At 38.9% G+C, this 23,147-nt stretch overlaps 1 protein-coding gene across 7 annotated transcripts in view; it reads left to right on the top strand.

Moving 5' to 3' along the window:
* Positions 1-23,147, top strand: part of LOC124795153 (putative transferase CAF17 homolog, mitochondrial) — a 61,999-nt gene that overhangs the window by 33,147 nt on the left and 5,705 nt on the right. For 2 of the 7 annotated variants that reach the window (XR_007016655.1, XR_007016652.1), the window contains exon 3: positions 6,348-6,386. The exons of the other annotated variants lie outside the window; for them this stretch is intronic. The gene's annotated coding sequence lies outside the window, so the exon portion shown is untranslated. The remainder of the gene's footprint in view (positions 1-6,347; positions 6,387-23,147) is intronic. 7 annotated transcript variants of the gene reach the window in all.

The following is a 23,147-nucleotide window of genomic DNA, read 5'->3' on the forward strand; positions in this document are numbered from 1 at the left end:
ACCATTGTGTCAATTGATTTGTATATTTTCTCTTCACTGGGAATGTTGTTTTGAATATTCAAATTGATATCATTGATAAAATTATTTTTAGTTGCCACACTCATACTTAAAATATTGAGTGTTCGAGACGGTGGAAGACCGAGTGTCTCTAGAATTCACCCCAAAATTCTCGAGGCACTATATATCCCTCCCCTTAGCTCGAACACGCGATTGTTTTGATAAATTTGGTTGATGAGTTTGTTTTAAGCAGTTGCCATTTAGTAGGAATCACTGTTGAGTTTAATGAGGCCGGTCATCTAGTTAGTAGGATATGTGCCTTCACCCATTTGTAAAATTTATTGAGCAAAATGTTGTGGTGTTTTATCTTTTGATAAGTCAACTCTAGATGATTAATGGAAAATCTCATATAAAGATGTGAAACAAATACTAACAGAGAGATAGAGGGGCTGGCCAGTACTTACCTCAGCTCAGTACAGTTGATAGATACACATAAAACAGAACCGAAAATTTACGTTCCTAGCTTTCGGAACAAATGTTCCTTCATCGGGGAGGAGAGAGGGGAAAGAAAGGGAAGAAGGGAAAGGAGATTCAGTTACTCATAACCTGGGTTGTGAGTAACTGAATCTCCTTTCCCTTCCTCCCTTTCTTTCCCCTCTCTCCTCCCCGATGAAAGAACATTTGTTCCGAAAGCTAGGAACGTAAATTTTCGGTTCTGTTTTATGTTTATCTATCGGCTGTACTGAGCTGAGATAAGTCAACTCTCTTATTTTTTGTTAGTTGCAGCATTTATATGTGTGGCCAGAGATGCGATTTTTTTAAAGCATGTATTGATCTCATCTGCTGGGTGTGTTTGTTGAAAATATCCTGAGAGTATGAGTATAGCTCCTCCCACCATTTCAGAGTTTCGTCACAAGTACTGTAATGTTCTGTCCATGGCTTTGAGTTATGTTTTATGTGCTATCATGCATTCATCCCAGAAGATAATTTTAGCTTGCTTTAGAAGTTCACCCTGTTCAGAAGCTGTTGAGATTTTGCGTACCAGGAATTGTTCATTGGCTATATTCAATGGCAGTTGGGGCGGACTGGGCAGTTAGTCCTCCTGTCATGAGTGTGGCTGCAATGGTGACGATTTTCCTATGGTACAGGTCAGTCCCCTTCTTGGTGGCCCTGTCCGCACAGTATAGGTCAGCCTTTCTTAGATCTACATACCTGCTCTTTTATATCCAATACATGCTGGGTGCACCCTCCTTATCCCTCCTGAGTAGGCACCATGGTTCATTACCCTAGTATACATCTTTATGTACACTATAATTAAATATTGTCTGGAAACTAAATCTGTTTCACACTTAACACTCACTTCTTAATACTTCATTTAGTCCCCTAGAGTCCTCCGTTACACTTCCACTCCTATGCTTCCAATATACACCACAAATATATTATTCAATATATCATACATTTACTTATGCTATACTTGTCCCACTATCCTACAAATCGTCAAAACAAATGCTTGACTAACATTCCTGAATAATTATCACAATTAGTTCCTCCCTGGCCTATGCTGATTAGTTCATCCTTGGCTTATGCTCATTAGTTCCTCCTTCGCTTATATTCTCCTTAACTACTCACACTTCCTTCTTATGTATTTGCATTGTATTACATTGTCTGTTAACTGGGGGCCTAGAAACGATGGAGAGGCTCCATCCTCACTGCAGCCGCAGTGGTCCACAACCCCACGACGACTACCGCAGTCCACTTCACCCCTCTGCCACCCCACACCGAACCACCCTTTCAGGGTCATTGTGTGGTTCTGCCCCCAGTTCCCTCCCCCCTCCCCCCCTCCCCCCACCCACCCCCTCTCCCCCCAGGGAACGTCTCACACCAGATGATTGTAACCCCTATGGTTGCGTGGTAGAGTAATGGTGATGTACGCGTATGTGAAGAACTTGTTTGCGCAGGTTGCCGACATAGTGTAGCTGAGGTGGAATAAGGGGAACCAGCCCACATTTGCCGAGGCAAATGAAAAACTGCCTAAAAACCATCCACAGACTAGTTGGCTCACTGGACCTCACCACAAGTCCGCCAGGCGGATTCGTGCTGGGCACCAGGCGCTCCTTCCCACCTGGAAAGCTGTGCATTGGACCGCACGGCTAACCAATCGGGCTCTTACGTATTTACTCACACTTCCCTCTTATGTATCCCTGATGTGGAATTATCATAGGTTTTATATCCTTATGTACATTTGCGATATAGAATAGTCATTGTTCTTATACATATATTTCCTATGTATATGTATATGTATTAATAAATATCTACTTGATAGTTTTCTCAAGTAACTAGGCGATGTAGAACCATCACAATAAACAGCCATGTGTGCATATTTCTCTACGTGCACATTCTTTGCCCCCCTACAACACTTGATGGTTCTTACATCATTTTTATCTGTACTTCGATTGTTTGCATCTTCGTGTTTCGTTGTGTGTACACATAAGTGTGTCTGTGTATCCTGATTCTTCGGCCTACTTATATGAAATAAGTTGAAGGGTATTGGAAACCATGGAAAATAAGAAGGACTTCAGTGATAGAAGTATATGAATATGTAAAGAGGGAAAGATAGACCGGTACTCAGATGAGAAGTAAGAAAGGAAAAAGTAGAAATGGTTGTTAAGATTGAAGAAGAGAAATAAGATAGTCCTAAAGACAGGAAACCCTTCTCACCCCATTCCCCAGGATCCCTACTTCGCCAGTACTTGAGGGAGAAGCTGGAGGAGGTATGGTGTTAAACGTCTCCTACAGAACGGACATTCTCACCTTAGCAACCCCTATGGAATGGCAGATGGTGAAGAATCAGTCACAAACATTTGCGAGAGTCGTTTGAAAGGTGTGGTGTGTGTTCTGTGTTAGCCTTGATTTATTTGTTAGTGTAAATCATGCCTTGATCTATAATACCCACCCCTTCCAAAACCAATACAAACCCTCCCCTTTACATCACATCTCGTGAAAGGTATAAAATGTTCTATAAAAATAGAAAATTATACACTACAATCAAATAGTTGTTTAGTTAATCACTTTACACTATATTTTACACGTACAGATAAAACACTCTGTTCAGTTTATGTCACCTAGACATCACTCAGTTTAAATAGTATCATCATATTATACCTTTCACCCAAATAATATTTTATTCATTTCATTTCATGTTTAGAGATCACTGTTCATTTGTGGTTCTCTTAAGTTTTCTACTTTACCATCATATCCGATTTTCTTCGTACTAAACTTATAGGATAGCTTAAGAATTCAAGAATAGGTTACAGTATAGTTCAATATTTGAAGGGAATTTGGTGCAGGAAAATATAGCACAGAAGAAACACCGAAAACAACTAGGGATCCAAAGGTCGTCACTCTGCCTGTTAACACAGAACGTTAACATCCCTGGGAAATATACAACTTTATGTCTTTTATATTGTATTTTCCTTCGCCTGATCCTTTAATAGGATCTACTAAAAGTAAGGCTTTGGGATGTATTACCGATTGTACTTGGTAAGGTCCTTCATACTTTTGGAAAAATGTATGTCTCCTTCTTCAGGGCAGAGCTCTGAAGATGCTGTTTTACGAGAACTAGGTCATCGACCTTGTACTGAGGTTCAATAGCCTTCTCATTATGTTTACTCACTCGTTCTTGTGCTTTGTCAACTAGATTTTTAGAGACTATTTCCTGTTTAACTTGGTAATCGTCAGTAGGTTGTTCAGGCCAAATGAAACATTTAATAAGAGGTTCTCCTGCAAAGGGTTTACCTATTACTTCTAAAGGTGTTAATCCTGTTGATAAATGTGGTAGTTCATTTAAAATAAGTTCAAAGTCTTTGCTCTTCGTTGCCCATAACGTATGTTTTTCATGGCAGAAGGTGCGACATAACTTCCCAATCTCTTTCATTACTCGTTCACATGGATTTGATGATGGGTTATAGTTGGATATTAGTTCTTGATAAACATCTTCCCACCCTAAAAATTCTTTAAATTCATTACTGACAAATTGTGACCATTGTCTGTTAGAAATCGTTTTGGTTTGCCTACCTCGAGAAATTATTGTTGCAGACAGTGAATCATGGTTTGTGTATTTACTTTCTTAATAGGATATAATTTAACATACTTTGAGCAACACTCTATGAGGTCAAAAATGTATGATACTCCTCCCTTCCCTTTCGGAATTGGTCCGAAAAAATCTACTGCTGTGAGATCATGTAACACCTTAGGAATGATTGGATACATTTTGTATTTAACATGTGTGTTACTCTCTTTTACATTCTGACAGATTTCACAAGTCCTCATTAAAGATGCTACCTTCTGTCCTATCTTCTTAAAATAATAGAACTTATTCATATGAGCTATACATTTCTTTATTCCGAAGTGTCCGTGTCTCATATGAACAGGCCACACAATTTGATCCTCCATTCACTTTGGAATACATATGCACCAACGTTGAGATGTTATACTGTCCCTCCAAAGTAAATTATGTGCTATAATTTGCCACCTCCCTATTTGATTAAGAGGTAAGGAATTCTTGTTACACATAGCATATATATCTGTGAAGTAGGTATAAGATGAATGTTTTCGGTTATTCTTCAAGCCTTATCTTGTACCCCATTATGTGGATATTCTACTGTCAAAAAATTAATCACAGAAATTACGCCGGGCCCTTCCATATGTTTTAATTCTTTCATGTCTACAGGTAACCTAGACAAAGCATCAGGTACAATATTTTCAGAACCTAATATATACTGTATTTTAATGTCATATTCCTGTAGGAACAAATCCACCACATTAATTTACTATCTAGTAATCAATACCCATTAAAAATGATAGAGCTTGGTGATCCCCATACTAGTGTTTGGAATTTTTGGATACCCTATACTATTGCTAATAGTTCCTTTTCTTTGGTTGTACAGTTTAATTCGTGTTTGTCGAAACTCTAGCTAGCAAAAGCTATAGAACTGTGATTTGTACTTTCCAGACCTGACTCTCCTTGGAAAAGTTCTGCTGCTATACCATAGTTGGATGCATCTGTTGAAATTTTAAATGGCTCACCCTGCTGTTTTTTCATTTTCAAATGCATCATTGGCCTCCTGGTCCAAAACCCACAGTATTCCCTTCCTTAAAAAAAAGTAAAAGTCTTGGGCCATTCAGCTCTTGACTTCGTGTATATTGTCTATAGTACCCGGCCATTCCAATAAATCTCTTCAACTGTCTTATGTTTCTAGTGGGTGGACACTCCTTAATGACCTATATACATTCCGGGTCTGGTCTAATTCCTTGCACTCCTACGATTTGCCCTAAAACTTAAGCTCTTGCCTCCCATAGTGCGGTTTAGACAATTTTATTGCAATACCTTTTTCTTTAAAACTTTTTAGAGTTTTACTCAAGGTAGATGAAATTATATCATCTACATATATTGTTAAATCTGTTAACAATTCCCTTCCTAATGCCTCATCCAGTGCACGTATAAACATGGATATTTAGCCCAAATGGTAACACATTAAAATGATATGATTTCCCATCAAATAGAAGCACTGTATATTTCTTTGATTCAGGATGTAACCAAATTTGCCAATTTCCAGCAGTCAGGTGCATCATGCTAAAATACTTTGTTTTCTGAATTGGTCTGTCTCATTCCATCTCTATATGCTTATTCAAAGTACATGCGCCTAGCACTAATCACACACCTCCTGTAGCCTTTCTTACTACTGCTACCAAGGGATTATTCATGATGCTAGAGCTACGTTCTATTATGTTACTGTCAATCATCTCGTCAATTTCTTCCATAACCGCTTCTTTTAGACTTAGTGGTATGAGATATGGCTTACAGAAAAATGGAGTACTATCTTTGATTTTAAATTTACATATGTAATCACTAATACTAGCGGGGCGATTGGAGAATACTTCTTCATATTCCATTAGAATTTTATATAAATCTAGTTTTTGTTCACTGGTTAATATTGGTGATTCATTTACTTTGCCCTGTATGTCAACTCAATGTGTCACGTGACTTGCCTTTTCAATCTCTGGTGACAATTGTGCTGTCGCTGTTAATCGTAAACATTGACTCTCGGTTGTTTGTTTACCAATATAGCTGTCCGTTGCAAATGGTACACAATATTTGTAGCCACCTTTACCATAATAAAGAAGATTCTCCTCAAAATTCAATATGATGTTAAATTCTGACAGCCAATCTTGGCCATACAACACATCCCTATTGATATTTTCTACTGCTAACAGTGTCTGATGAAATGGGATATTCCCAATGTTTCAGTTCACCTGGGTCTTGTGTTTTAAGACTTTGCTTTTCGTTCCAGTAATACTGACTACATAGACCCCCGTTACTGGCAATAACGGTAAGTGATGTTTAGTTCGTAATGTACTAAAGAAAGCGCTAGAAATAAGTGACACTTCACTCCCGGAATCTATAAATATGTTAACTTCAAAAGCCTATTATTATTGGTTGTGGATTAATGGTGGTTAAGCTCGGTTCTTCCAGTAACAACTATTCTTTGGTTGGTATTTTATGCATGAAATTAACATACTTATTATGGACTAGCCCCCCTGATGTATTTCTACGACCTGGGTCCCGGCCCTGGATCGAGATCGCACTACATTTTCCTCATTATTGATAATCACTGGTTGGTTACTGAATTGGGTTATTACATTACCGCTTTGTATTTTATTACTGAGTGGTACAAATTCTTGCAATGCCACTGGGCCTATATTCAAAGTTGGATGTTTCTTTTGGTAATTTTCGCTACTCTTGTTCTGGTTACACTGGTGTACTCTAGCTGAGTTGGTCTCATGTCTCTTAAAATTACTATTACAACTACCTCTTCTGCAATTCAGTTTTTCACTTTGATGTACGTTTTCGTTGCGGTCTTTGTTTAAGGCATCAAGTGCATCTACAAAAGACAACAGTTCTCCTACTGTTTTCCACCCACTACACAGTATATCTTTGCTGGCATAAATGGGTAGACGTCTTATTAAAATTCGCACCAACCCTTTTTCCACCATGGGCTTATCTAAGTACTTCGCACGTGTTAAATGCCAGTCGAAATACTTTCTCATCGTACCCCACATACTGTTATAATACTTAGGGTCCCACAAATGAGATATTAATTTTTTCTGGGCACTAGTTGACCAATACTTCTCCTTAAAGTACTGCTGGAAGTCTGCCCAAGACAAAAAGTTCTAGATGTTCCCTGTGCCCCACTACAAAGCTTCTCCTAAAAGGTACCCTACTCCAAATTCGATATTTTTTTTAATCTTTCCAGTTTTTTGGCAAGGCTTTGTTAAACCAATTCAGAAAATGAGTAGGATGTACTTACCCATCCAGCTTAAACTTAGGGAACTGTCTAGATAACCCTGAATTTGCTCCCCATTGTAACTCTGTCATGACTTCACTAGTTGATACTACATTGGGGGGAAGTCACTCTATTATCTACTTTGCCCTGCATAAGTTTGAACTCCTTCCACAGTTCATCTACATCCTGCTTGGTATTACTAAATTCAGAAAATAAGATTGGAGATACATTGTTGGAGGTTACTCTCGCATCAGCTTTTCTGTCTATCATCTCTTCTACCTGTTCCTCATGATTACTGATACTTATTATATCTGAAGAGGCTAGTTTCTCTTTAAAATTTCTTTCCACGTTATCAACTAGTGTGTTAACGCCTGCAATTTGCAATTGGACTACAGGAATTACTTTATCCTGCTTTTCAATACTTTCCTTTAAAGTGTGTAATCTTTGTTTCACAGCATCAAATGTAACATTGCATATGCTTTGAAATGATACTAATTTTTCACTAAATTCAGATCCTACATTATTACATTTATGTTCAATATCAAATTCTAGTTGAGCATTTACAGCTGCTGACTCTGCCTGCTGGGCTTTAATTAAATTCATTATTTCAGACCAGTCTGGCATTTCCCTAGTCACTTTAACAGCTGTTGCTGGTTCTGCTAGGCATAGAGTCTTACCCTGCATTGGTGAGCAGGTGTTGAATTGGCGCTGGTGAACAGCATGGGCGCCGGCAACGTCGAAGGCTAGTTTCAGTGGCAGTGTTGGTTAACAGATTTGTAGTCAGCACCGGTGAGCAGCAGTTGGCGCCAGCGCCGGTGAGCAGCAGTTGGCGCCGTTGGCATTGGTTGCTGGTTACTGCGTCCACGCCCCCGCGATTTGTATGAGGGCTGCTTACTCTCCACACTGGAACCTCATCACATAGATCCCGTCATAACTCTTCTTAGTTTAAACTGTTGAGATTTTCCTTACTTCTTCTTTTGTCTGGTATTCATCAACTTTCATCCTTTTTGCCATTTATGCAGAATCCAACTCTGCAAAACAATTTCTCTGTCTTGTTACTATTCGTTGCTATGGCAACTCACAATATCTTCTTACCTTGATTTCGTTTTAAAAAGTCCTCTTTCTTCGAGTTCTGATCACATCGGTGACCACGTTCTGACAGTTTGGTGACAAGAAAAGTGGTGCAAAACTGCATTGCATACTCTCCTTTTCTCTTATTACAATTGGCTTACTTGAAACGTTCAGCCGATCCTCTTCTCTGGATACACGGCTGCGTCAATCTCCACAACTTCTTCTCCAAAGAAATAATGCTGGTTAGAGGGATTAAAAGAAAAACTCCCCTCTCCCATCTCCACAAGTCTCACATAAGTATACAAATTCTTGCAAGTCAATTGTGTCTTTAACCGTCAGATACAATTAAGTATATTTACAATGTGGTGAGTTTAATAACCACCAGAAATTCAAAGACAGTTCTCGCTTCTAGAAAATCTAACACCCGAATTAAGAGTCTCTGGTCAAATCATATTTCATTTGTTCATAACAATTACAATCATTACACCATCAAAGAATAACGCATGCTTGCTCCGTTTACGTCACATACAGCTTCTATGGCGTGAGCGGCAAACACTTGGCTGCGCAGATTGACGTGTATTCTCCTGATACACGTCCATCCTGCACACACAAAAACCGGTGGTGTGGTAGACGCATCTCCACTCTCCCACACTCATACTTAAAATATTGAGTGTTCGAGACGGTGGAAGACCGAGTGTCTCTAGAATTTACGCTGAAATTCTCAAGGCACTACAATGTTCCTCCCACTCTCTCACCCTATATGCCCTTGGGTATGGTTATGCTGTCTTCCTCAGGATGGCAAGTATACTTTTCGTGCCTTGAAAAAAGACAACATGTGGTTTAATGTTTGTTTTTCCGTGGAACATATTATGAAAAAGTTGTTTTATCTACACAGAATTTGCAGAGTTTTGTGTGCTTAAGTTTTTATGCTTGTAAGTGGTCATAAGTGATGGAGATTTTTGGTCTCCTATTGTTTTAATAGCAATATTGCTGTTCATTTTTAGAGATTTTTTTTCATGCTACATTGCATACAACTTTGTGATACACACCGTAAGTGGTGCTGTTTTGTTTTACTGCCCAGTGGTTTTGAATAGTTAACTGTTTTTGGTAATGGATTTAAAAAGTAATAATTTTGTTGTTGACTTGCATGGTTTCACATTTAATGATTTTTATGTGCCAACATCGCATACAATTTTGTAATACACACCTCATATGATGCTGCTCTTTTTGGTAAAGATTTTAAAAAGTTTGGTGAAGATTTTAAAAAGCTATTCAAGCAGGCTGGAGGGTCATTTAGTAATGTTTTTGTGAATGGATCCGTTTGGCACAGTTGGTAAAAAGCTGTTAATGTTGTGTTCTAAGTTGATTTGCTCACAACTTTTCTGGTAATATCTTTTATAAAGTAAACTCTCTATCCATTCTCCAAATGTACTGCTAAATGTTGCACGGTTGGTTTGTGTTCGTGTATGGGAAAACTGAAAAAATGCCATGCTGCTTTGTTATGTATCTTCCCATTTCGTGCATGACATCCTTGTTGTTTGTTTTGTTGTTTACAGTCTTTGGCTATTTTAAATTCTGCCATGTTACTGCCATTGTTCACATACTTACAGACATATTTTGTGGATTTCTTTGAATTGCAGTATTCTACGTTTATGTGTGCTTGGAACATTTTGGAAAATAATGTGTTGTGTGATACTACCCATTGAGTACCTATTTTCAGTTCGTTGCTGCCTGATATTCATATTTTTACAGTGAAGCCGCCATTTTTGGGTGATCATCTTCTGTATTTGGGATAACTATCAACTCTGGTTTGTGCGTTGTCCAAGTATGGCTCTGTTTTCTGTTTTTTTTTTTTGTTTTTTTTTCCCCCTCCATCACTCATACATGACGAATTGGGCTTTAAATGCCAGCGTGGTCTGTGAATAATGTTTTTCACTACTATGTAGTACAGTTGCGGGTCGTCTTGTGGATTGGGAAATTCAGATTGGATAATTTTGTCGATATCTATGGGATGAATTCTGTCATGTAGACATGTGAGATTGTGTGAGTGAGGCTGTCCTCATTTTTGCCACTCAATTGTGGTCATCCAGGATCTGACGGTTTCCAAGATGTGGTATTTTATGATGACTTCAATAAATCTCATTTCTTTTTTGTTGGAAGACTTGTGCTATTATGTCGTGGTGATACATAGGGGCTATTCAAATCTTAGTTGTTCTTTGCTTTCTGGCCACGATGAGTTGCTTGTGAATGTTATGAAGAGGTCAGGTCATCAATATTTTCTTATGTAGGTCATGGCATCTTGAGTGTCTTTGTGCTTGTGTCTCGGACTTCTTATGTGTGAATAGGGTAAGATTACCACTGTTCCAATGCCGTCAATGTTTCCGTCATTTATGATTGCGTCTTGAAGATGGATGTGTTCTTCTGTGTGTAGTTTTTTTCTGATTCAGTCTTATGTAAAGCATCTGTTCTGCTTTTATTTTTGCAGACATATCTACCAGGAATTGTTGGTATAAATGGTGGGTGTTGAGAATGTGATCATATATTTCATCGTCTCTGATCATTAGCGGTAAGCATACAACTTGTTGGAAGTGACTTTTTTGTTTGTTTTTTTGTTGTATTTCAGGTTGGATTTGTTTCACATAGTATGATATCCTTCCTCTCCATACAGAAATATTGGAGGCCATCCTATCAAAGTTGTCTCTGCAATGCGCTGTAGTACTTCTTTCTTCATTGTACAATTACATGACGGCTTGTGTTTTCATCATCCACAGTTGTGATGGTGACTTTGTCTACCTGAGGTGCATTAAATCAACATTCATATTCTCCAGGTGGTCTTTTATTGGCTTCAATTATAACTTTATAGTCATCAGAAATCATTCAGTCTAGTGCCGTTGTGAATATTGAATCAGCCGTTTGTATTTGTGTAATATCCTCTGTACATCTTGGAATACTTCTCCTTTCAACCCAATGATATTTGTGCGTTGTTGATCAATTTCTTTTCCCTCATTTTTGACGTAATATACTTGCAGAAATTTATGGTCTTCATTGGGTAGTGGTAATAATGGTTCTGCATTTTGATAGACTTGTCCTTGGATGGAAAAAAAAAAAAAAAAAAACACAATTGATTTCATCTCTGTTAGTATTGTTCAAAGTGACACCAAAAGAAGTAATTTGGAAGCAGTTGTTGTAAGCTTTTATATTTTGAAGGAAGTGTTTTGATTCTGGAGTTTCCCCAATCATTTAATATAAAAATTTCTGTGGAGGTGCTTCTAGTTGTGGTAATCCAAGCAGCAGAATCCTGGTTTTCTCTACTGAACATCTTTGCATTGCAGATTTGGCAGACATTATCCATTTTTCCAATTACGACGTGTTTATGTTCATTATATTCTTTCATCACTTACTGGAATGCTTCATTTGTTAGGTTGTACTGTTTACTTTCCTCATCTTGTTGAGTGATATATTCATGGCTAGCTTGAGTTTGCCATCTTTTATTATAAAATTGTGTTACAATTCTTGATTCTTCAATCTGTTAATTTCATTGATCTTTGGTTGCCGTTCATTGGGAACTTACACATTCTTTGTGTTCTTCTTTTTGTTTTCTCCATTTGCTTCAGAACTGGCAATATGTTGTCCTCTTTTTCATTTGGGCATCGTTCAAAACATAAATGAAATCAACTTTTTAGTAACAGGTACACTGAGTACACTTTGCACAGTTTTCATGCCTTGTTTTCAATTTACATTCAGTCACTGTATCACTTTGACTACTCACACTTCACAATTTTTTTTATTCAGTCACTGCACTATTTTTTTTTGTTCATCCTTTTGTCTCTGATATGAAACTGATGTTTGAACCTATGACTGGTTTTGCTGTATACACCCCTACCAATGGGTAGCCCCACCAGTGGTGAATTCCAGAACATACCAAAAAGACTTTGAATGGTCCACTATGTTCCAGAACATTCCACAATATTCGAGAGTGTTCTGGAATCTTCCACAATGATTTGGGATGTTCCTTTACATTCTCGAATCTTCTTGAATCTTCCAGATTATTCCCAAACATTCAAAAACATCCCAGATCATTGTTGAATGATGTGGAATGCTCTCTAATACTCACAGATGTTATGGAATGTTCTCGAATACGCTTGAATGTTCTGGAAATTTCTAGAGGGTGAAACTTCCCAGCCCTTCCCTTATATCTTCAAAAGCATGCCCTTCAGGTAAAAATGAGAAACTCCTTCATGGATGGGGGCAGAGGGCTATCACACCATATAACTCCCTTGATCGTTCTGAGATTCGTTTCTGAGTTTTAGTGGCACACACATTGTACACTTACTTTTATGGTATACATTGATTAACAGTATGATAATACACTGAAGTACTGAAGAAACTGATATAGGCATGCATATTCAAATACAGAGATATGTAAATAGTAACAATATCATTTTTTGAGATATGCAAACAGGCAGAATATGGTGCTGCAGTTGACAACAACTATATAATACAACAAGGGTCTGGCACACTTGTTAAATTTGTTACTGCTGCTACAATGGCAGGTTATCAAGATTTAAGTGACTTTGAACAAGGTGTTATAGTCAGTGCAGGAGAGATTGGACACATCATCTCCGAGATGGCAATAAAGTGGGGATTTTCCCGTTTGACCATTTCATGAGTGTAATGTGAATATCAGGAATTTGGTAACATAAAATCTCCGATATCGCTGTCGCTGTGGCTGGAAAAAGATCCTGCAAGAATGGGACCAGTGATGACTGAAGAGAGTCATTCAGTGTGACAGAAGTGCAACTCTTCCACAAACTGCTGCTGATTTCAGTGCTAGGCCATCAACAAGTGTCAGTGTGTGAACCATTCAACGAAACATCATTGATATGGGCTTTCAGAGCCAAAGGCTGACTCGTGTACCCTTGATGACTGCACGACACAAGGCTTTACACTTTGCCTGGGCCCATCAACACCGTAATTGGACTTGATGACTGGAAACATGTTGGCTGGTTGGACGAGTCTCATTTCAAACTATATCAAGTGGATGGACGTGTAGAGGTATGGAAACAACCTCATGAATCGATGGACCCCGTGTGTCAGCAAGGGACTGTTCAAGCTGGTGGAGGCTCTGTAACGGTGTGGGGTTTGTGCAGTTGGAGTGATACGGGACCCCAAATAGGTCTAGATATGACACTTGACAGGTGAGACATACGCAAGCATCGTGCCTGATCACCTGCATCCATTCATATCCATGTGCATTCCTTCAGACTTGAGCAATTTCAGCAGGACAATGCGACACCACACACATCAAGAATTGCTACAGAGTGGCACCAGGAATAAGTTTAAACATTCTGCTGGCCACCAAACTCCCCAGAAATGAACATTATTGAGCATATCTGGGATGTCATGCATCATACTGTTCACAAGACATCTCCACCCCCTCATACTATTACGGATTTATGGACAGCCCTGCAGGATTCATGGTGTCAATTCCCTCCAGCACTACTTCAGACATTAGTCAAGTCCATGTCATGTCGTATTGTGGCCCTTCTGTGTGCTCGTGGGAACATTACGTGATATTAGTCTGTTTTTCCAGTTTCTTTGGCTCTTCAGTCTAGCATATGCCTATGTGGACTAGGAAAATGGCCATGAAAGCACAAGGAACATATATGATGACTTTATTTGTGAAATTGTCAGAGATGTTTAACAACTAAGAGGATAGTATTAATAAGAAAATACACTAAAGAGCCAAAGAAACTGGTACATGTGCTTAATATCGTGTTGGGCCCGCCCGAGCATGCAGGAGTGCCGCAACATGATGTGGCATGGACTCAACTGATTCTGAAGTAGTGCTAGAGTGAATTGACACCATGAATCCTGCAGGGCTATCCATAAATCTGTAAGAGTTTGAGGGGGTGGAGGTCTCTCCTGAACAGCACATTGCAAGGCATCCCAGATATGCTCAATATTGTCAATTTCTCGGGAGTTTGGTGGTCATAAGAAGTGTTTAAACTTAGAAGAGTGTTCCTGGAGCCAGTTTGTAGGAATTATGGATGTGTAGGGTGTCACATTGTCCTGCTGGAATTGCCCAAGTCTGTCAGAATGCACAATGGACATGAATGGATGCAGGTGATCAGACAGGATGTTTACAAACGTGTCACCAGTCAGAGTTGTATCTAGACGTATCAGGGGTTCCATATCACTCCCAATTGCACATGTCCCACACCATTACAGAGCTTCCAAAAGTATGAAAAATCCGCTGCTGACATGCAGGATCCATGGATTCATGAGGTTGTCTCCATACCCGTACTCATCCATCCGCCCAAATACACTTTGAGTAGAGACGTGTGTGTGTGTGTGTGTGTGTGTGTGTGTGTGTGTGTGTGTGTGTGAAATCTTATGGGACTTAACTGCTAAGGTCATCAGTCCCTAAGCTTACACACTACTTAACCTAAATTATCCTAAGGACGCACACACACACACACACACACACACACACACACACACACACACACAAACACACTTGCCCGAGGGAGGACTCAAACCTCCGCCGGGACTAGCCGCACAGTCCGTGACTGCAGCGCCTTAGACCGCTCAGCTAATCCCGCACGGCTTTGAGTAGACACATGTTTCAACCATCAACAGTCCAACATCAGTGTTGATTGGACTAGGCGAGGCATAAAGCTTTGTGTCATGCAGTCATCAAGGATATACGAGTAGGCCTTCAGCTCCAAAAGCCCATATCGATGATGTTTTGTTGAATGATTTGCATGCTGACACTTGTTGATGGCCTAGCATTGAAATCTGCTGCAATTTGTGGAAGGGTTGCACTTTTGTCATATTGAACGATTCTCTTCAGTTGTTGTTGGTCCCGTTCATGCATAATCTTTTTCCAGCCACAGCAATGTTGGAGATCTGATGTTTTACTGGATTCCTGATATTCACGGTACACTCGTGAAATGGTTGTATGGGAAAATCCCCACTTAATCGCTGCCTGGGAGATGCTGTGTCCCATCGCTTGTGCACCGACTGTGACACCACATTCAAACTCAGTTAAATCTTTATAACCTACCATTGTAGCAGCAGTAACCAATGTAACAACTGCGCCAGACACTTGTTGCATTATAAAGGTGTTGCCAACTGCGGCACTGTATTCTGCCTGTTTACATACTTCTGTATTTGAATACACATGTTTATACCAGTTTTTTGGCCACTTCAGTGTAAAAGATAGTAGTAATAAGATTAGTAATGAACTCTCACTACCACGAGACAGTAATGGTAAGATTAGTAATGAGCTATCACAAATGCGGGCAGTACAGGGTGCAAGCAATCGAGGAGATGTTCAAAAACTAAGAGGATAGTATTAATAAGAAAATAAGATGATGATGATGAGAGGTTCCATATGCCGAGGAGTGTAGGGAACGATGTGGGAGACCCGCACTGCCGACTAGGCAAGGTCCTAGCAGAGGTGGTTTACCATTGCCTTCCTAAGGCAAGGTCCTAGCAGAGGTGGTTTACCATTGCCTTCCTATGACCATAATGGGGATTCATGATGATGATGAAGATGACACAACAACACCCAGTCATATCAAGGCAGGGAAAATCCTTGGCCCTGCCGGAATTGACCCCGGGACCCCGTGCGCGGAACACAAGAATGCTACCGCAAGACCAAGAGCTGCGGACATAAGAAAATAAAAGATAGCAATAATAAGATTAGTAACAAACTCTCACTAGTATGAGATAGTAATGGTAAGATTACCAATGAGCTATCACAAAGGTGGGACAGTACAGGGTGAGTCAAAATTTGGATACACTGCTATAAAACTTGAGCAGCGTAAGGAATCATATGGCATCTGGTATGGGGTGTCCTTAGGTGGAGGCACAACTTGTAGAAGCTGTGGTGACAGTGGAGACCATTTTGAAATTCGCTATCTTGGATGTGAGTTACATGTTTCAGATGAGGAGGAGGTCATGTGGCACATCATTTTGAACTACCTCTTTCACAGGAAAACACGTGTGAAATCTGTTTAATTATTATTATTCACATATGGGCCCAGTAGGACCGCACGAGGTACAATCCATCAATGTCATGTTTGATGGTTGGCCTTTCGTTGTGCCCAAATTTGTTTCATCCTTTCAGAATGAAGTCTCTTTCTTTCATCAGATCATGGTGTTCCAGTCCATTTTCTAATTTCCCTCTGACCAACTTTCCAGTCAAATATCTTTTGTCTGAATGTTTTCCTATCTGTAAGGTCTGTCTGAGTTATACCGGCTGCTTTAAGATCCTCCTTAATTGCAGCAATCCATTTCATTGGCTCAGTTTTGGCCTTACTTCAGTTTTTGTAGAATTCTACTATTTGTTTTGTCAACCTAGTGGGTGCCATTCTTTAAGTCTTCATTTTCTCATGTCACCATATATTTCTGTGTGTTCTTCTATTTCCTTATTGCTTCTCAGCCTGTAAGTTTCTCCATCAGTAATTTTCGGGCCTAATATTTTCCTAACAATCTTTCTTTCTTTCTTTCGAATTTCGCCAATATCCCTCTTCCTATTAAATTAAATTAAATTTAAGTTTATGCTCCATAAAGACATTCATGTTTGATTACAGTGCTGTAATGTCTAAGTTTAGTGGATTTAGAAAGTGATTTTTTATTATAAATGTTTTGTGTTAATCTGAATGCAGTTGCCATCTTTTGACAGCAGACTACATTTGCAGCTTTTTCCAGACTGTTTTCTTGCAGGATTTCCCCCAAGTATTTAAACTGAGACATCCTTTATATTTTTCCATATTTTGTATTCAAAAACTTTGGTGCTTGTTTGTTGCATGTCATGTATTTTGTTTTTTTGAATGATATTTGTAGTCCTACTTCTTTAAGAATTTCAATTTGTTTTTGGGATGTGGTAACATACCTAGTTAAAATTGCCAGATCATCTGCAAAGGCAAGGCAATCTACTCTAATATAACTTCTGCCTAACTTGATTGATTGGTCTATATTTCGAATTGACTTTTGTTCTCGCCATTCTGTAATTACCTTTTCCAAAACACAGTTAAACAATAATGGAGAGAGTCCATCTCCCTAACACCAGTCTTTATTTGAAATGGTTCAGAAATCTCTCCCATGAATTTAACTTTAGGTATACTGTCGGTTAACGTTTCCTTAATCAGTGTTAGAGTTTTATTATCTAGCCTTGTTCCTTTAAAATTTGGAAAAGAGACTCATGATCAACTGAGTCATAAGTCTTTTTAAAATCCACAAATGTACATACAATATTGTTACTAGAAATCCTTTGGTGTCTGAGGATTAGTTTTAAAGCAAGAATTTGTTCAGGGAAGGATCTGTTTGGTCTAAAGCCTGCTTGGTATTCACCAATTTTAGGTTCTAGCTGTTCTTGGGCTTGATCAAGTAAACACTGTGAGAGAATTTTGTATGTCACTGGGAGGAGAGAGATTCCTCGGTAATTATTAACATTGGTCCTATCCCCTTTTTTATGCAATAGATGAATTAGGGCAGTTTTCCAGTCCTCTGGTATTTTCTCAGTTTGCCAGGCATGTCCTATTAGTTGAGGGATCTCTTTTAAGTTGTTTAGTTATTTCAATTTCGTCAGGTGCTTTAAAGTTAGGGTTGGTGTTATTAATTTGCTGTGGGTGGAATTTATTCGCTGGTTCTGGACGTTCAATAGTTTTTCAAAATAATTAGCAAGTACCTTACATTTTTCCTGGTTCTTAAGAGCCAAGCTGCCGTTTTCATTTTTGAAGCAAAGAATTTGAGGTTGGTAACCAGTTAGTTTTGTTTTGAATGTTTTATAAAAGTTTCTTGTATTGTTCTTTTGGAAGTCTCTTTTGATTTCCAAAAGTTGCGCATTTTCGTAGTTTCTTTTAGTCTGTTGGATTAATTTAGATGTTTTTTTTTTTTCTCACAGTTAGAAAGGTGGTGTGTTTTTTGTTGAAGCGGAACTAAATTTTGTGCTGTTTTGATGAACTTTTCTTTTAGGCTTTGCCAGTTGTTACTTTGTTTTTTGTTAAGTTCACTTTTTAGACATGGGGTTATTTTGGGATAACATTTTTTGTTTTGAAGAGTTTCTGAGACTGAAGTTTTATTTTTATTTGTGTTAAATAATGATCAGAATCAATATTAGCCCCTTTCTTAACTTGAACATTTAAAATTTTTTTGTAGTTGGGGTATGAAATTGCTGCATGATCGATTTGAAATTCCCCAGTAAATATATTGGTTGCCCAGCGGGTTTTTTGTTTGGACGGGTTCTTTTTAAAATATGTTGACATGGTTTTAAGGTTAAAATATTAGCATGCTTCAACAAGTCTTTGGCCATCTTGGTTTGTCCATATTTGTGGAACTCCACCCACCATTTTCTTATAATTTTTCTCTTTACTTAATTGAGCATTAAAATCACCTGTTAAAATTTAGCACGGTTTGAGGGAATTTTTGAGATGATGCTTTCTAATGTTTCCCAAGCTTCATTAACTTCTACAGGTTTTTTTGCTTATTCTCATTGACTGGCATATGGGCATTAATTAAAGTGTATGCTTTATTTGTGCATTTAAGAGAAATTGTCATTAGTCTATTATTAATGGGTTTTACCTCCTTTATTGATTTTAAAATATTTTTGGAGACTGAAAAAGCAACTCCAAGATGTGGCACATTATTAAGTATTCTTTTACCAGTTTTACTTTTAAAAAGACGATAATTGCTGAAATCCATGGTGTAATTGTCCGTCATTCGTGTTTCTGGAAGTGCCAAAATTCGAATCTTCTGTTCTTTTAATGTATCTCCCAACTTCTGAAGTTTACTTGGTTGCAAAAGTTCTTGTATGTTAAGTGTTGCAAAAAAGTAGTTGTTTTGCTTTTAAGTTGGCCGGGAGGCTCCGACTTCCTCTGCTGAATCACATTGCATTTTAACCTGGCCGCCCAGAATCTGAAAGACCAGTTGTGCCACTAATACCAGCGGTGGATTGACCACCTGGGGTAATATTGTGATTATCAAAATGCTCCATGCTGATTGTACCTGGAATCAGGTGGGGTTAAGGAAGACTCATTGAGTGAACCCAGAATGTTAAGACTGGAAGGGATAGTTTCAGAATATGGATTTCAGCCGCACCACTGGTGAACAGACACTGACCACTGCGCTGCTTGCTACAAGACAGAGGCAAAGTGGTTTTTGTTTTGTTTTCTCCATTAGGTTCTTCTGCTCTCTCTGCCATTGGGAGTTAGGATTCCTCTTCTGCCTTTGAGACCGTTGACCGAGCTTCACCTTTAACCCTAGGCAGGGGCCCGCACAGGGTACTACCATCCGGAGCCAGATGGACCCAGGTTTTTTTATGAGGTTTTACTCCTCCTCCTTCTCCTTCCTCATCACTTGCGAGATGAGCCCCCAGGCTTGGGACCAGAAGTGGCGGAGTTGAAATCTGTTTTAACATATCTTTATTTGTGTAGGAGTTATGACTGTTTAAGTTTAAGACACTTGCCAGAGTTGGCATGACAGCATCTGCTCAATATGACCTCCATTGTGCTGGACACACAATCAGAGTCTTTCTTGCCAGTGCTGCTGCACACATGGTAGGATGTTGGGTAAATAGAGGAATACATCTCCGCAATACGCTGGCACAGTTAAGCTACATTGTTGATTTTTACCTCATACTCAGTTGATTTCAGATGTCTCCTCAGTTACAGGAAGAGATGTAATATCAGGGGACTGTGGTGGTCATTTGGTAGGACCCCTCATACCAATCCAGTGACCTCTTCATTCAGAAACTGCCCGACCTCAGTAGCATAGTGGGGAGATGCACCATCAAGTTGGAAGTAAGTTGGGAAATCACCCTGCAGATTCAACAGCATCGGAAGCACATACTCACAGAACATGTTAAGACACTTCTTCCCATTTAATGTTCTGTCAATAAACATTGATAATACAATTCTTGTGTCCCAAATCTCACACTAAACCGTCACTTTTTCACCACCAGCACCTTTACAAGGATCAATCCATGAGAGGTTTGCATGTCACTAGTAATGATGATTCTGTTTGTTTACTTTTCCTTGCACAAAAAAATTCACTTTGTCACTGAAAAATACCTAACATATGAAGTTTGGATGCCTGTTATGCTGCTCCACAGCCCATTTTGCAAACTGCATCTGCTGATCAGGGTCATCCTCAGAGAGATGATGTTGCAACTGTAACTTGTACAGGTGCCATTGGTGTGCTGGATTGAATGCTGACTGTCACTGGATGCTGTTGATAACTGTCGCATACTGCGATGTGGACTTTTCACAGACAGTACCACAATTGCTGTTGCAGTCTCCTCATTGGTGGCTGTTCTTGGACGTCCACTGTGTGGTTTGTCCATCACAGAACCTGTTGCACAAAATTTGTCCAATAACTGGGGTACTGTCATATGTGAAATGTCATTGCCCTCAGGCCGCTGGGCATTGAAGTCGGCAGCAGTCACTCTGGTACCTCGTCCACCACTCATTAACACAATTTCAACATGCTCCTGCTGTGTAAGTGGCATTGTGGGTTATTTGCAACAGTTAACAGAACTGATCACCTCCTTGCAATTTCAAACTTTAACATGTCACAACTCCAACACAAATAATTATATCCTAAAACATATGTCACATGTGTATTCCTGAGAAAGAGGGAGTAGAAAATGATGTACCACATGACTACTTTCCCATATGAAACATCTAACCCAAACCCAAGATAGTGGACTTCAAGATGGCAGCCGCTGTCGCCATAGCTCCTATAAGTTGTGCCCCCACTTACAGACACCCCTTACCAGACGCTGTTGTGATTCCTCACACCATACGACATTTGTAGGGGTGTACCCAGACTTTTTCTTCACCCTGTATAATCACCTTACAAAGAAATAACAATGAATTAAGAGATGAGTTAAAACTTAATATTCGGGAAGCTCATGAGGTTCTGCACTCAGATCTTGAAAATATGGTAGGTAGTAAAGTAACTGCTTTGAAAGAAGAGATACATGCAGGAAGTGTGACTTAGGAAATAATGAGATACATGAACATATTAAAGAACTGCATACAAACATAGATAGTGGTTGTGAGTGTATGGAAAACGAATTAAAATTCTGAAGGATTGTATCATGGAAGTAATGAGGCATATCAAATTATTAGAACAGAGAAGTGAAAGTGGCAATACTAAGTGATCACAGGAGATGATTACTTGTTTGGAGGTTACAAGCATAGGTAGGTAAAAAATTTCAAGAGAAGGCAGAAAATCTGAGTAGTGTCAAACATTTTGATAAAGGGGCTAATTATGAGAACAATGAGTTTGAACGGTTATGGGATGAACTTAGACAAACATCACACAAGACAATATAGTGTCACTAGTAAATTGTTGGAAGAATTGCAATTTGGGAATGGCAATTTATTAAAGCATTTTCCAAAATCAACACCTAATGGTGATGTATGCCCTACTTACTTCTTTTTGAGAGTTTTACCACCTAAGTGGGAAGATTCGAAAAAGACAGACTTTGCTTTAAGTTATTGGGTAGGTGACGCTGCGGAGTGGGGAAATGCTCACTCAGGAGAATTTGTGTCTTGGAACAACTTCCAAGAAAAGTTTAAATGGAAGACTTTGTCTCAATGTATATAGGAAGAACTAACATTAGAACTGCTTGACCCTAAATATTATAATAGTTCATGGGGGAGCTTTAAGAAGTATATCTAGCAAAAGTGTTAGTCAGAAGACTACCCTAGTATGTAAAGAGATTTTATGTAGAGGATGGACAACAGTAAAAGAGTTGTTATCCTGTGTAGAAAGTTTAGATACGATGAATAGTGAGAGAGGCAATAATAATCACGATGATATAAATAGTAACTGAATAAATAGTAAATCCCAGAAAAGGAGAGAAGCAAACTTTTGTCAAGTTACAAGGTTTGTCTATGGCAACAATAAACAATGTAGCAGTAGGTGAAGAATAACAACCCTCAGATGTTTGTTCACATGGCAACGCATAACACAACTCCAAGCATTTGTACCACCAAAAACTGTGGTAGCTCATAGCATTTATACCAACCCTACTTACGAAGGAATGGTTATTAGATAAAGAAGAGCAGGATGAGAGTCATGTGAATAATAAACTTATAGTAACAGGAGCTGAAAGCAAGGGGAAACTACAGCCGTAATTTTTCCCAAGGGCTTGCAGCTTTACTGTATGGTTAAATGATGATGGCGTCCTCTTGGGTAAAATATTCCAGAGGTAAAATAGTCCCCCATTCGTACTTCTGGGTGGGGGTACTCAGGAGAACATCGTTATCACGAGAAAGAAAACTGGCATTCTACAGATCGGAGCTTGGAATGTCGGATCCCTTAATCGGGCACGCAGGTTAGAAAATTTAAATAGGGAAATAGATAGGTTAAAGTTAGATATAGTGGGAATTAGTGAAGTTTGGTAGCAGGAGGAACAAGACTTCTGGTCAGTTGAATACAGGGTTATAAATACAAAATCAAATAAGTGTAATGCAGGGGTAGGTTTAATAATTAATAAAAAATAGGAGTGTGGTAAGCTACTACAAACAGAATAGTGAATGCATTATTGTGGCCAAGATAGACACAAAGCCCACGCCTACCACACTAGTACAAGTTTATATGTCAACTAGCTCTGCAGATGACGAAGAGATTGATGAAATTTATGATGAGATAAAAGAAATTATTCAGATAGTGAAGGGAGACGAAAATTTAATAGTCATGGGTGACTGGAATTCG

The sequence above is a fragment of the Schistocerca piceifrons genome, chromosome 4 (genome assembly GCF_021461385.2).
Source record: "Schistocerca piceifrons isolate TAMUIC-IGC-003096 chromosome 4, iqSchPice1.1, whole genome shotgun sequence".
Taxonomy (NCBI): Eukaryota; Metazoa; Arthropoda; class Insecta; order Orthoptera; family Acrididae; genus Schistocerca; species Schistocerca piceifrons.